Raw genomic sequence first — 16,170 nt, 5'->3', positions numbered from 1 at the left:
GCTTCAGTGCATCGGTCAACGCTTTTACACCCCAATAAATTTACAAAAAGCAAAATTCAATTCTTTAATATAAGCTGTTAAAATACCAACAATTTTAACGAAAAGAAAAGAAAATATAAACAAAAAAAAAGTGTTCCAGTAAAAAATAAACAGACACAAACCTACCAAATATCAGGAACCTATGGAAAACAGTGGTGAATAACAGTCCAAAAATCTTACAAAGGCTTAACATTCTCTATTAACAAGAGAAACTGTACCTTCAATCGCAAGTAGCATCTGAGACAACCTCTCAAATAGATACTGTCTATTAGTGTTTTTGTCATTCAAAGTCGATATTTAATGAATAATAAAGGCAACAGTAGTATACCGCTGTTCAAAACTCATAAATCCATGGACAAAAAACAAAATCGGGGTAACAAACCAAAACCGAGCGAAACGCATTAAAGATAAGAGGAGAACAACGACACAACACCGAAACGCAACACACACAGAAACAGACCAATCATCAGACAAAACACCACGAGAATAACAAATGATATCTAATGAAAACGTTGTTGATGATTCTCGATTTTATATTTTTACTATTTCACTGTTAAAATTGACACATAAATGTCAGAATTATGTTTTCAACAAAAAATTAATTCTGTTTTATTGATGGGTAATTTACCATACATGCATCATAAGTGATTAAATTACTTGGATAGTAAAATGAATTGACGGCTATAAAACATGTACATGGATGAAATGTAATTTAATTTCAACGTCTCTTCAGAAATAAAATATAATGTTCTGTGACAGATAAAGGCGACGAACAACTGTAATGTAATAGTATCCTTTGGATGAAATAAAAAGATTATCTATCGATATATCGGTACTAGTAAACTCACAGTAGGTACGGAAAGGTACAATTTTAATTTGGACATATAAAAGCGACACATAGTTGAATGTTAACATACAACTTCTCACGCATCATATATATCCTTGACTTACAATAGTTATCAAAGGTACCAGGTTTATAATTTAGTACGCCAGACGCGCGTTTCGTCTACAAATGACTCATCACTCATCAGTGACGGTCATATCAAAATATGTATAAAGCCAAACGAGTGCAAAGTTAAAGAGCATTGAGGATTCAAAATTCCAAAAAATTGTGCCGATCACGGCTTAGGTAATATATTCCTGGGATAAGAAAATCCTTAGTTTTTCGAAAATTTCAAACGTTTGTATTAAAACAGGAAATTTATAAAAATGACCACATTATTGATTTTCATGTCAACTCCTAAGTGTTGACTTGCATTACGCGTTTCTGGAGAAGATTCATCCAGGCAATTTCAACGGAACCCCGAAATTTATGAAGTTATTTACACTGTTTGTGTGAGGGGGAAAAACAGGAGTAACATCACCTAACATTTTACAACTAGTTGTTACAAAACCATGAGCTCTATTGACATCACCTAACATTTTACACCTAGGTGTTACAAAAATATGAGCTCTATTGACATCACCTGCAACGGCTTTGCCATTTACATCATAGTCTAAAATTCACTTAGAACTAGACCTATTTAAGTATGCGTAGTCGAATAATCCACAGTTAACTATTCAATGATAGTATTTCCACATTGAAAATAAAATGTAACTCATCAAAGAAGGTGTTCTAAAACAAATTTCACTTTTATTGGCAATAATACTCATATAACAATCTGCACACAACATTTATATTTGGGGGTTGAACAGAGTATATAATTGTTTTGTTCATTCTTTACTTAAATAACCACATCATCTATCAGCATCAAGTAAAATCCAAACGTGTCAGTCATTTGTTTTAACACCACCATCAAATGAGTAGAGAAACGTAACTAGGTCATTTCAATAGAATAACAAAATTTAATAACAGAAGTGATAATGGACATCCTTGGGGAAACCATTGGTGACATTACATCGTTCTAATAAAAATATGTTAAATTGAACACCTAAAATACTGAACAGTAGATTTAAATTAATAGATTGCGTAGAAGTGGTATGAAACGTTTATGTTGCACGACGTCTATTGAGATTAAACAACAGTGTAATCATATTAGCAAAAGCAAATTGAAATATAAATAATAACACAAAAATTATATTTGTAAAGCTTTTTTCTTTCTTCAACTATGGCTGTAAGTGAAAATGGTTGATTTATAAGGCGCTTCCTATGCGGTTAAAGGTAAACATTCTACTATAATAGTTAACTGTCATTCCACCAGCCTTCATAATAAATCTTTTAGGCAACACGGGCAAATATAATACATCTGTCTTTAAAACAATCGGAATGATGATATTTTTTTTCCACAGATATGACGTTCCAAAAGCAAAAATCAAAAGTTCAGCAATTATTGTGCACAGACATGATAGGCATAGACTAACAGCGAAATATTTGCAGATGTAAATATGATTCGCGTGTGTGAAAAACACTGCCGTTCAATTTTAAAAAGACGTGGACATTTTACATACTGTAAATATTATTCATGTGTCATGGATTATGCTATACATGTTATACCTCTCTAATAGTATTGTATTAAGAAAAGCTCTCCTTGTATGTAACAGTGTTCTAACATTTACATAGTCGCAGTACGGGTAGATGTTTAACTTGGTTCATTGGCTCTATTTTACCATTAATAGCAGGTGTGTAACAATGCGCTATTTAAACACAACGTATTGACCAGGCTTAAGTTAACTATTTTGTGCTTTGTGAAATATTTGGATTTGTATGTTTCTCGTGCTTTTTTATCATGGCTTTGTCAGTTTATTTTGGACTTATGGGTTTTAATGTCCTTTGTATCTTCCGTCTATCTTTATTGTTTATGCAATTATTTTATTACTACTTCAGTTAGAAATCGTTGAAAATTAAAAAAATTAAAAAAAAATCAACAAAATTTGAATCCATTACTATACAAATAGTAAATGTTTAAAAAGTGCAGTTTCAAACATATTTTTATTTGGAACTCTCTAAAGACATTTGAATCAAATTCTTAGAACGTGTATTGCATTCCAATTAATTCAATTAAGATAAAAAGTAGTTAGTATGATTTTTTGAAAAACTAGGTTGGAAATTGTTACATAACTTTGAGAGTAATAAAAACATTTGATCAATATCAATTCTTCAACGTACATTAAATGCATATTCCTGTAATAATGCCTCGCAAAGAGTTAAGAGTTTCAATCACTCATCAAAATAAATAATTTACCGTTTCTTCAAAGAAAAAAATTCCTAACAATTTATGGATTGAATTACACCATAAGCAGTTCAAAGTCATTTGTATAATTGTTTACATTGTGGGGAATATCCGATCTCATACAACCTAACATTATACATACCTTCTTCACAACATTTTTTTGCTATGCAAACTAATAAATTTGAGGTGCCATTACATTAACAGGGACTATTCCAAATGGCTACTAAATAGTCGTGAATTTAATTAATTCTTTTATTTTTTTTAGGTTAATTTGTTCAAATAACAGTTTATTTTAACAATATTAGGTTGGGTTTTTTTTTTAAAAGTTCGAGCAAACGTTATGTGTTTTTTCGCGCAAACGTGGATATTTTCCGCGCAAATATAGGATCGTGTATATAAGTAGAGTCATGGTATCAAAAATGTCTAAAGTGGCATATCTTTTGATATATTCTTTAAAAGCTGAATTAAAGAAAAAAAGAAATGTAATACAATATTGAACAAAGGTTTTGATAAAAGATATTCACTGTTTAGTTGATTAGAAAATTATTCGAAATGTATGTTTTCAAGTTTCAATGTTTTTGAATTGGTTTCAACTTCATTATTTCAATGTGTCTTAAAAAACTAGTTTTATCTCAATAAAAACCCGTACAGGGTCCAACATTGGCTTAAATTCACTTCATTTAGAAGGTTATGGATAGTTTCATGTATAACCATGCCGCATAATTTGTTTATAACTAGTGTTGTCAACGGTTAACCGGTGAACCGGTTAATCGGTCGAACGACCGAATACCGAATACCAAAATCGTTAACCGGTTAACCGGACTTTTTTTCAATTTTGACATATTTTTATAGAATTGTATTGAAATCATTAAATAGTTAGGATCAATTGTCCAGTAAATTGATTGCTACTGTTAATCCTATACACATAAAATTAATTAATTAATTAGAACTTGTCTCTCAGCTCGAGGCGGGATCTGAAAGAAACATAATTAATATATTTTTTTTTTAACAGTAACTCTAAATCAGTAATGCGATTAAATTTTAAGATTTACTTCATTACTACGTATCTGATCTAATAGTGTGTAAACCTACACCTAAATGTACAACCTCCGTCTCGCAAGGTTTAGTCTTACTTTAAACGAAATGCTAACTAAAAAATTGTATAATGCAAACCAATGTGAATGTACTCAATGTATACGTGATAGTACGAGTAACATACAAATAAAGTAAAGAAACGGTGACCTATAGTTGTGAATTTCTGTGTCCTCGTCCTGAATATGCATGAAATATTTGCCACTGGACGTTAAGTAACCAACAATCAATCAATCAATCTGTGTCATTTCAATCTCTTTGTGGTGAATTGTCTCATTGGCAATCATCTTCTTTTTATAATTAATCATTTTAATTGAAACACTCCACATTATTTTCGGAGTCAACAAGAGAAAAGAAAAGAATAATCAGTTTCAGACATATTCAATTCTACGAGACCAAGAAGGTTTTTCTATTTTCAATCTGAAGTTGGTACAAACGCTATAGTTGATACGGTGTAGTTGATTATTAAAAGTCAAACTTCGTCAGGAATCCTCACACACAAGCTTTATAACAAAGACGAAAAAACTTCAATTAATTTCAACTAAAAGCGTAAATTTATGACTTGGATGAAAGATTGTCAAATTGACACTCATACCACATGTGTAGGGTACTATTGATATGGCTTTCCAGCACCAACTCAAACTACCGGTTAACCGGTTAATCTGTCGAACGATTATCCGAGTAACCGGTTAGGCAAAAGTGTACGATTTGACAACACTATTTATAACATTGGTGTTATTCTCACAGAAGATGTTCTTCTGTTGAAAGACCTTCGAACAAGATAACTTGCAAACCATGCTTCATCATTTATGTCAACATCATTTCTTCCCAATGACAATAATTCCTAATAAAAAAATGCGTCTATTGATGATGGAAGTGTTTAACGACCTTGACTAGATATACTCCCTCGCACGGTCGGCTCGGACGTTTGCTGAGCGTTTCAGTAAGATTGTTCCATCGGTCAGGAACAGGTGGAGGACGCCATGTTGGAGGTCGCCATTTTGATGTTGTAAGTTGTTATGATTTTTCTTATGTTGACTTTTTTAATGTTATGTCTTCAAAACGGCTGCGTTCAGGGCCAGATTGGTCAGCTTGGCAACCCGCTAACCTCGATGATGGAGTCCTGGCAGATGAATCACGGACGTAGTATTAAAGATATCAGGAAGCATTACCAGGACCAAAGTTATGAGACAGTGAAATGTAGGTCCATTATTCAACACCTCGGATACTGCCCTCGGACGTCAGTCGGCATACCACTCCCCCAACCATAATGGATTTTGGATTGTCGGCTGACGCGGGTTATGCGGATAATGCCTAACGTATTCTGACAATGTACAGCGTTAGTTGGTTTCTGTCATCGAAAGAAGTAAGTCGTTGTTCCATCTATTAGTAAACCCTCATTGAAGATCGCGGGTAAAGGAGAGCTGACCCAGCATGTCCGTTCAGCTGTAATGACTGAGACGTGACTGATGCGTTTATTGTGTAATCAGAACCCGCTGTCGCAGAATTCGTAAAGTTGGAGGGTACCATATTTAGCAGACCAAGCAACAATATATGTCGTAGTGTTAGTGTTCAAAAAGAGATACGATTTCTTGACAAGCAAGGTGGAAGACATTTGCATAACTTTGTAGAATAATTATATCATTTGATCAATATCAATTATAAAATGCACATTAGATGAGTATTCCGATAAATATTTTCTCATAAATATCTAAGAACTTAGCATTAACACTTTTTTTGCAATACAAGATTATAAGAAATGCATTAAAACAATTTTGAAATGAAATAACTCGTCAATGACTTTTTAATCAAATTATCATCAAAAGAGTGTCAAGTTTATTGTATTTTGCTTCTCCATTACATTAAACAAGTGAAGGTTATATCAAACTTTGATTTATAGTATGTTTCAAATGATATAGTATTATATGTATAGCATCTAGATTGTATTCTCAAGGGTTTCCTGTTAAATATTCATAAATTAGGTTGTTAAATGATTTTTTTTAACATTTTTTTAACTCGAAAATATGTAACAAACAAGATTTAAGACAAAACTGGTTCATTTAGAATTTATTTATGGGGTCTTTTTGAGGGATCTTAACATATTTGGAAATGTTCGTTATAATAACTAGACTAGTACTATTTAAAATCAAAATAATTGTGACAATATTCTAAAAAAAATTAAACACAAATAAAGAGATTATTACAACAATTATAAGCGAAATTTGATAAAAACAAATAAGAGGTTACTGTTTTATGTTTTACAAATTATCGACACTGTATGTTATATTTAAAGTTCATATTGTTATGATATAACATCTCTTTCTTCTTTGTAAACAAACCATGCCTCTACCATCGCTACATTCATAGCAGGCAGTACCCACCACAATGTCAACTAAACAGTAATTGTGTTAGCACAAGTTTTTCAACGACAGCAGCTTCATATCAATTCATGTCCAGTCTATGTTAGTCTTCTTTTAAAATACAATAGTCTGTACAAATGTGTTTACAATTTAATGGTCCCAAAATAAAGCTTAGCATGCATGAACTAATGATATAAACATTTAATAAACAAGAAAACATAGTTGTGTCTACTGCTGACTTTATAAGCACAAAGTAAAATCACAAAAATACTGAACTAAGAGGAAAATCAATAATCACATGGCAAAATCAAATAACAAAACGCATCAAAAACGAATGGCCTGACTTCATAAGCAGGATAGTATAAAAAAATTAGCATTATTAAATAACGCATAAATTAAAACTGAAGTACAATTCAATTATTTTAATACATGAATCTTAAATCATAAGCAAAACAGCAAACATTAATTTCGCACACTAGTATTACCTATTGGCAATATTATATAGTTGATTTAAGGAAATTAGACAGTTCATACAGACACAACACAACACAGGTGATGTAAATATATACCACTAGTAGATACCATAGGTCAATCCCCTGTTAGGAATACAAATAGGGGATACAAATCGGGATCAAGTATTTCAAATTCCGTTAAAGAGAATATGTTCATTGAATAAAAGACCAATTTGAAAATAAAACTGGGTCTTACATTACCAGATTAAAGAAAGGCAACAGTAGTATACGGCTGTTCGAAATTCATAAATCGATTGAGAAAAGAACAAATCCGGGTTACAAACTAAAACTGAGGGAAACGCATCAAATATAAGAAGAGAACTACGACAACTTAACATACATTTCGGGATATCTAATAAATGTCTCATTACCCCACGTAAATGTTACGGTTCGTCATAACCTTTTCGCTAATATGACCGTATTTATACCACAAATTTCACTCTTAGTATAGATAAACCAGTTCATCCAGAAAAGTTTAAGAGCCAGGCTGGACCTAGATAAATGAAATTTAAATGCATTCTGTGTATCAGAATATTCACAAATAAACAAGATTTTGCTATTCATTTTTCCCTTCGTTCCTGTTGAAGATGCAATAAAACTATGTTGAGAAAAATGTTTGAGAAGCTCCTCTCGTATAATAAATGTTGTCAGTAGTAGTTATCTAAATGAACAATAGATGGACAATAAAAATCTGCAAGCAATAGTTTATTTAAACTGTTCAAGTGAACTTGTTACGTCGAAGGTATCAATTCTGGCTTTAACTCGACAATGTGGTTAAATGTTTTCCTATCTTCTGCAGACTGGGGAATATGCACATCAAAATCCAGATAAGATATTAATGTAATAGACTACATAAAACTTTAATATATGTCTGTAGATCCTGCCATTCCTTAAAACTTTCGTAGATGCATCAGTTTGTATGTACTCATAGCAGATTGTGAGGTGTAAAAACGGAAAATCTTTCAATACCTTATGATTTATCTGTATAACAGAAAAATGAACGCCATCTACGAATTCTAATTTAAATCTAATTTTATATCAGAAAGATCGTATCATAGGGAACACGTGTACTAAGTTTCAAATTGATTGGATTTCAACTTCATCAAAAACTACCTTGACCAAAAACTTTAATAATCAAAAACATTAACCTAAATATTGCACTATCATTTTCTATATGCAGTGGACCGTAAATCTTGGTTATAAATCTATTTGCCATTTGAATTAGAAATCATAAGGAACCTGTGAACTAAGTTTCGAGTTGATTGACTTCAACTTCATCAAAAACTACCTTCACTAAAAACGTTAACCTGAAGCGGGACAAACGGACTGAAGGAAGGACGGACGGACACACAGACCAGAAAACATAATGCCCTTTACTAACGGAGGTGGGGCATAAAATCAATATCTGTAGTATTTAGTCGATTGTATCCTTTTCTCGATTACGACATCATGATTAAGTGTCAATACGCATGACAGGTGAAGCATACATAGCAGGATTCGCCCTTGATGTCCACGCATATGGTCTCACTCCTGGTGTGGTTGATGCGATTCCTTCAGTTGTTGTTTCAGTTGTCTTTATCAAATCGATTGCACATCGGTAAACTTCTGTTGCGTAAATTTATCAAGTGTGACCTTGTGAAAGGATAAAAGCCTTTTTAAGAATCTCCACATTTTAATTTTCTTATAAAAACAACGTATGAAATTGAAGACTAAATAATTGGACATCCCAGTAACATTTGAAATGTCGGTATAATGGAAGCAAATTGTCCTTCCATTTCACATGAAAGATTTATATATAGCCATCTGGTATTTTATCGTTGCCAAAATTATTCCCTCGCAATGAACAGCATATAAATCGTGTACCATATGGCATTCAACCATAAGAACAATCATTCTGTTTTGTTAATCTATAATAGGTACCGAGATAACATAATGTGAAGCAATTCAAAAGTTATACTACAACGATAAACGAACAATTATGGCAACAGCAACCACGTGTTTACATGGTTGGGTATACCAAAACTATCATTACACATTAAATAGTAGGGTATTAGTGCAATTAGATTTGCTACAAATGACTTTGTTATTTTAACCTTAGAAATAAAATATTGATACTAATCCATTTACGGAATATGTGTCCTTAACTCGCAATGCAATAAAAAGCAGTCATGGCATCCCATCAATAGATCCCCATGACCTTATCGGGTTTCTAGCAATTCTTAATTGGTCATCAATCATATATCTGAAATATTTGTAACAACAGACATGTATTTTCTTAATTTACTAGCTACTAGTATATTATGGCAATTTTCCATCAATATTCCAAAATACTTTATGAGAGAATTTTCCCCTGTGCTAATGTTATCAATAACAATTAATTTCATTGAAGTCAGAGATATCGAAATTCACGGTTTTGACCAACATATCGTTTCAAAATGGTGTATTTGAAATAATGTGTATAAAACGTAAGTTCTATTTGCCGTTTAGGTTTTTTTAGTATGTATAAGACGATTTCAATTAAAAGTTTGAAAGGGTTCCGTATGACACCCCAATGCATACACTACCGTTGGGTCTCTCAAAACAAAGTTGTTCAGTTTCAAAATAACTACCTCTTCTTCCAACTTGTGATTGTCTAGCTCGTCATATTCTTCTTATGGGTTGTTGTCTAGTTCTTCTTTTTACTGGTGGTTGTCTTGTTTGACCTCTTCTTCTCACAGGTGGTTGTCTGTCTCGTCCTCTTCTTCTTACGGATGGTTGTCTAGGTCGTTCTCTTCTTATTGGTGGTTGTCTAGTTCGCCATTTGTTTCTTACGAGATAGTGTCAAGCTCGTCCTCTAGTTCTTACGGGTAGTTGTCTATCTCGTCCTCTTCTTCTTATGGGTGGTTGTCTATCTCGTCCTCTTCTTCTTACGGGTGGTTGTCTAGGTCGTTCTCTTCTTATTGGTGGTTGTCTAGTTCGCCATTTTTTTCTTACGAGAGAGTGTAAAGCTCGTCCTCTTCTTATTACTGGTGGTTGTCTAGCTCGTTCACTTCTTCTTACGGATAATTATGTAGATCGTCCTCATCTTCTCACAGGACAGTGTTTAGCTCGTCCTTTTCTTACTACAAGAGAGTGTTAATCCCGTCATCTTCTTCTTACGGGTGGTAGTCTAGTTTGTCATCTTCTTCTTATCTGAGAAGTCTAATAATAAGAAGAGTGTCAAGCTCGTCCTCTTCTTCTTACGGGTGCTTGTCTAGCTTGTCCTCTTCTTCTTACTGGTGGTTATCTAGCTTGTCATCTTCTTCTTACAATAGAGTGTTAGACTCGTCCTCTTCTTCTTACTGGTGGTTGTCTAGCTCGTCCTTTTCTTCTTACAGGAGAGTGTTAGGCTTGTACTCTTCTTCTTACGGTTGCTTGTCTGGCTCATTCTCTTCTTCTTACTGGTGGTTGTCTAGCTCGTCCTCTTCTTCTTACAAGAGAGTGTTAGGGTTGTACTCTTCTTCTAACGGGTGGTTGTCTAGCTCGTTCTCTTCTTCTTATAGGAGAGTGTTAAGCTTGTCCTCTTCTTACAAGAGAGCGTTAATTCCGTCATCTTCTTATTACGGGTGTTGTCTAGCTAGTCCTCTCCTTCTAACTGGCGGTTGTCTATCTTGTCCTCTCCTTCTTACGGGTGGTTGTCTAGCTTGTCCTCTTCTTCTTACGGGTGGTTGTCTAGCTTGTCCTCCTCTTCTTACGAATGGTTGTCTTGCTCGTCAACTTTTTACGGGTGTTTGTGTAGTTCGTCCTCTTCGACTTACGGGGTGTTTGTGTAGTTTGTGCTCTGTTCTTATTGGTGTTTGTCTAGCAGCGTGTGTTCTTCTTCTTACAGGAGAGTGTTTATCTCGTCCTCGTCTTCTTATGGTGGTTATCTAGCTTGTCCTTGCTCATTATGGGTTGGTGTCGTGCTAGTCCTCTTCTTTTTATGGGTGAGTGTCTTGCTAGTCCTCTTCTTCTTACAGATGGTTCTCTTGTTCGCCTTTTTCTTACGAGTGATTTTCTAGTTCGTCCTCTACTTATGGGTGGTTGTCTAGTTTGTCCTCTTCTTATGGGTCGTTGTCTATCTCGTTCTCTTCTTCTTACGGGTGGTTATCGTAGTTGTCCTCTTCTTCTTATTTGTGGTTGTCTAGCTTGATATATTCTTCTTACCTGTTGTTGTCTAGTTCTTCGTCTTCTTATGGTTGGTTGTCTAGTTTTTCCTCTTCTTATGGGTCATTGTCTATCTCGTTCTCTTCTTCTTACGGGTGTTTCTCTTAATTGTCCTCTTCTTACAGGAGAGTGTTTAGCTCGTCTTCTTCATCTAGCGGTTGGTTATCTAGCTCGTCTTTTTCTCGTGGGTGGTTGTCTAGCTCGTCCTCTTTTCCTTATGGGTGGTTCTTTAAATGGTCCTCTTCTTGCGAGAGTGTTTAGCTAGTGTCCTCTTCTTCTTATTTGTGGTTGTCTAGCTTGATATATTCTTCTTACCTGTTGTTGTCTAGTTCTTCGTCTTCTTATGGTTGGTTGTCTAGTTTTTCCTCTTCTTATGGGTCATTGTCTATCTCGTTCTCTTCTTCTTACGGGTGTTTCTCTTAATTGTCCTCTTCTTACAGGAGAGTGTTTAGCTCGTCTTCTTCATCTAGCGGTTGGTTATCTAGCTCGTCTTTTTCTCGTGGGTGGTTGTCTAGCTCGTCCTCTTTTCCTTATGGGTGGTTCTTTAAATGGTCCTCTTCTTGCGAGAGTGTTTAGCTAGTTTTTTTCCTCTTACGGGTGGCTGTATAGCTCGTCCGCTTCTTATGGGTGGTTGTCTTGCTCGTCTTCTTTTAACGGGTTGTTGTCTAGCTCTTCCTTTTTTTCTTACGGTGGTTTTCTTAATAGTCCTCTTCATACGAGAGAGTGTTTAGCTAGTTCGTTTACTCCTACGGTTAATTATCTAGCTCTTTCTCTTCTTCTTACGGGAGAGTGTTTCGCTGGTCCTCTGATCACCTGTTATAGTAAAGATTGTTTAATATTAATATAAGCACGATTCCTAAGAGCAAAAAGGTTTCGATGACAATCACACTTGGTGATGAACTATGTGTAAAATGATTAATTGCAGTTATAATATCAAAAGCAGGCTAGTTTGTAAATGTCCCTTTTGATCGTATGACTTCAATCTCCGGCGCAGAGTTCATATCCGTTCCATACATGCTTTGCAATACTGCACTTAATATGAGTGTAGTGTTACAAAGTATTGAACGGAACGGATATGTGATCTCTGCGCCGGAGATTGGTATGACTCATGATGTGACTCGGTACTTGTGCATCTAGCATCTAGCTTTTAGGTTTTGCCTTTTGGCGTTTCTGATACGAGTAGGTCTAGATGAACAGCATCAGAGTCATAAGCATTATATGTTTTATTCATATAGTTGATACTTTCAACATTAAAATGTGCTTGTTAGTGTCTTTGTCAGATTTGTGTGTACGATTGTTTATATTTTTATGTCATTTGTGTTGCATATAAACTCATCAAAGATACCAGGACTAAATTTAGTATATACGCTAGACGCGCGTTTCGTCTACAAAAGACTCATCAGTGACGCTCGAATCCAAAAAAAAGTTAAAACGGCCAAATAAAGTACGAAGTTGAAGAGCATTGAGGACCAAAATTCAGTTTTGCCAAATACAGCTAAGGTAATCTATGTCTGAGGTAAAAAGAAAAAAAGCCTTAGTATGTTTGTGGTGTACGTTTACACAATTTTAGCTGCTGGATCCCAATAATTGTCACGTCATCCAGTTTTATATGATTGGGTTGGTAACCACATTTGGTCATATATAATGGAATTATTAACACAGTTTAACTAGCTATTAAACGAATAGTAACCAAATATTTTCTTTGAAAAATGCCTGTACCAAATGAGGAATATAACAGTTCGTTTTCGTTCGATCCTGTGTAGTTGGACGTTTGATTTTGTCAGATTTACGGACTTCCCCATTTCAGATTGACCTTGGAATTCGTTACATACTTTTTGTTAATTATACTTTTTTATGGTTCTGGTATCTTTGGTGAGTTTTTACAACTTTTGGAAGGATGTAAATGCTGGTGGAAGTTGATGTTCATGCTCTTCACATTCTTTTTTGTGCAACTGAGGTGTCTTGTATATTGACTAAAGGCAAGTCCGATATATGTTCTTAAAATTATAAGCCTGTTCTCTTGTTTATCGGTGTTTTGTTTCTTTTGTCTTTATGTTAGTGTGTTGTGCTTCGTTCTTATCTTCTGAAATTTCAGTTTGATTTTTACGGTTTGTTCTTATTGTGTGCTCTTATGCCACTTTACTAGTTAATGGGGAAGTTTTGAGCGATGGTAATACTTTCTAACAATGTCACATAAAGTCAGGTGTCTGTAATCCAGTGGTTGTTGTTGTTGCTGACTATTTTATCTGTTTTTCGTTATCGTTTTGTCATAAATCAGGCCGTTGGTTGTTTCGTTTGAAGTGATGCACCATTTGTCATGTTTAGGCTGTTGGCTAATCATACCATTCTAATGCTCTTCGTGTGCATCATATTTATTGAGAAGCACTTGACTTTCAAATGAACTGAAAACTATTATTTTGACAAATTACAAATCAAGATATTACTTCTATAGTTAAAATTACTCTTTAAAATATCGACAAGCATGTATTTTATAAGAAATTACATTGTCGGAGCTCAAATTTGATAAAAAAAAAAAAAAAAATAAAAAAAAATATTAGGGATTTATTAAAGGGTTGCGTGTTGGGTAATTTTCTTTATTGTTTTATATTTTCCAATGCTACCTCAACTAACAACTTATTCAGAAATCAGTTCGTATTGTAGAATAGTGAAATATTTTTCCTAATTGTATTTGTAAACCATTACTAAAATTATGTATAAAGATTTTCTTAAAGAATTGGTAATTTTAGTGGACTTTATCTTAGTTAAACAATTCTAAACCCCTCTGTTGGGCTTTAAAGGATAATAGCATCACACTCCTCACTAGAGTTCCAAGACAATATTTTATAATTGTAAGTATGAATTCTTGTTCTTTATCTTTTTTTAACTTTTGCTTTAAGAGAAACACAAGACCAATTCGTACACTCTGAATTTTCCATTTTCCCATAAAACCAAGATATTTTTTATTCGAAGAACTAATTTCAAGCCATAAGATGCGACACCTACATCTGTTGTGCACGTCTGCAATTTGTCTTACAGTTTCTTATCGACAAACAAACCAAATTGCATTAGCACCTTTCCATTTGTTTGACTAACAAAGTGTCATTTTGCCACGTCAATGATTCATCCTTAATGTTTTCAGTGATTGTGAAACACACAGGGCAAATTGCAGAAATTTTCTTTGTATAATTATGACTGATGATGAAGACTTCAGTGAAGACCTGCTGATCGTATAGACATGGTATGCCTTATAGTCAGTATAATCATTGATGGTCGAGTTTTTGGAGTACATGGGTGTCTATGGAATACCTACGTGAAAAACGTAGCTTATAATGTTATGTTAAAACTCTGGTGATGCTTTTACTAATAACCGTTTTAGTAAAAACTCGTTTTTAGCAATCTAGGGCCGGTTTCACGAAGCTATCCTAAGACATGTCATAAGATATATCTTAAGACATGTCTTATGGTCCTCTTATGACTATCCAAGGACATATCTCAGACCTCGTCTCGAAGCTGTCTTAGATGATCTATGCAAAGATATCCTAAACCTGTCGCTAGTTTTTAAAATTTTCAAATATAAACATTGATTTACGGAAAAAATCTTGTAAATGTAGAATATCTTTACCATAAACTACTGTATTTAAAGTTAACGTATCAATTAATAAAAAGGCAATTTATATAAAAATTAACAATTATAAATATTTCACCAATATATATATATGAAATGTTTAATACAAAATAGAGAATAAAAAAGAATAGAATTATGCATATGTTTATGTACAAGTGAGTTGAATTCATTTTCCACTTCGGTTATAAAAGGGAAAAGGATAAAATCGTGTATTCTTGATATCAATACATTGAATTTTCATTGTTGACAAACCATGATAATCCGTCAATCTATAAAGATTAAGTTATAAGCAGGAAAAGGAGAATAGATAATAATATAATATCAAGATAAATTACAAAATTAATATAAAAATGAGTGTAGTTTATATGAAAAAACTTATGATTATCCTAAGACCATCATAAGACACCTCTCATGTAGTCCTAACTTTATGACCAACTTAAAGAAATGTTCTAATTTAGGACCACGTTTTGAAACCCACTCAGGACTAAGATATGTCATAAGACCATCATAAGACATGACTTAGTCCTAAGACAGCTTCGTGAAACCTGGCCCAGAATCTTAAACACTGTCATATTTAAAGCACTGAACTACTTAGAAGTCCCATTTTTCAATTAACAAATATTCCAAGCAAACTAATCTTGACTAGATTAACAAAACTGCGGTCAACATATTTAGAATTGGTATATAGTATAAAATTCAGAATGGAAATGGGGAATGTGTCAAAGAGACAACAACCCGACCATAGAATAGACAACAGCAGAAGGTCACCAATAGGTCTTCAATGCAGCGAGAAATTCCCGCACCCGGAGGCGTCCGTCCTTCAGCTGGCCCCTAAACAACATATATACTAGTTCAGTGATAATGAACGATATGCATTGCTAAACTCCAAATTATACACAAGAAACTAAAATAAACTAATACAAGATTAACAAAGGCCATAGGCTCCTGACTTGGGACAGACGCAAAAATGCTATAATAAGTATACAATTCCTTGCTATGTTGAATGGGAGGCAACTGTTCTTTTGTTTAAAAAGATTCTTTGCCTGTTGGTAAATAAAATAAAGGATTTTGATATACATTTTTTTCTTTTTTTTTATATTATATATATCACAATTGTTTATTTTGCCGCATCTATTTTACCGGAGGTTTGTCCATAAAGAAAGTAAATTTCTATTAAAAGAGGGGTAATAGTATTACAGAGACACTTA

This window comes from Mytilus trossulus, chromosome 3 (assembly GCF_036588685.1).
Source record: "Mytilus trossulus isolate FHL-02 chromosome 3, PNRI_Mtr1.1.1.hap1, whole genome shotgun sequence".
Taxonomy (NCBI): domain Eukaryota; kingdom Metazoa; phylum Mollusca; class Bivalvia; order Mytilida; family Mytilidae; genus Mytilus; species Mytilus trossulus.
Note: the sequence above shows the minus strand (reverse complement) of the source record.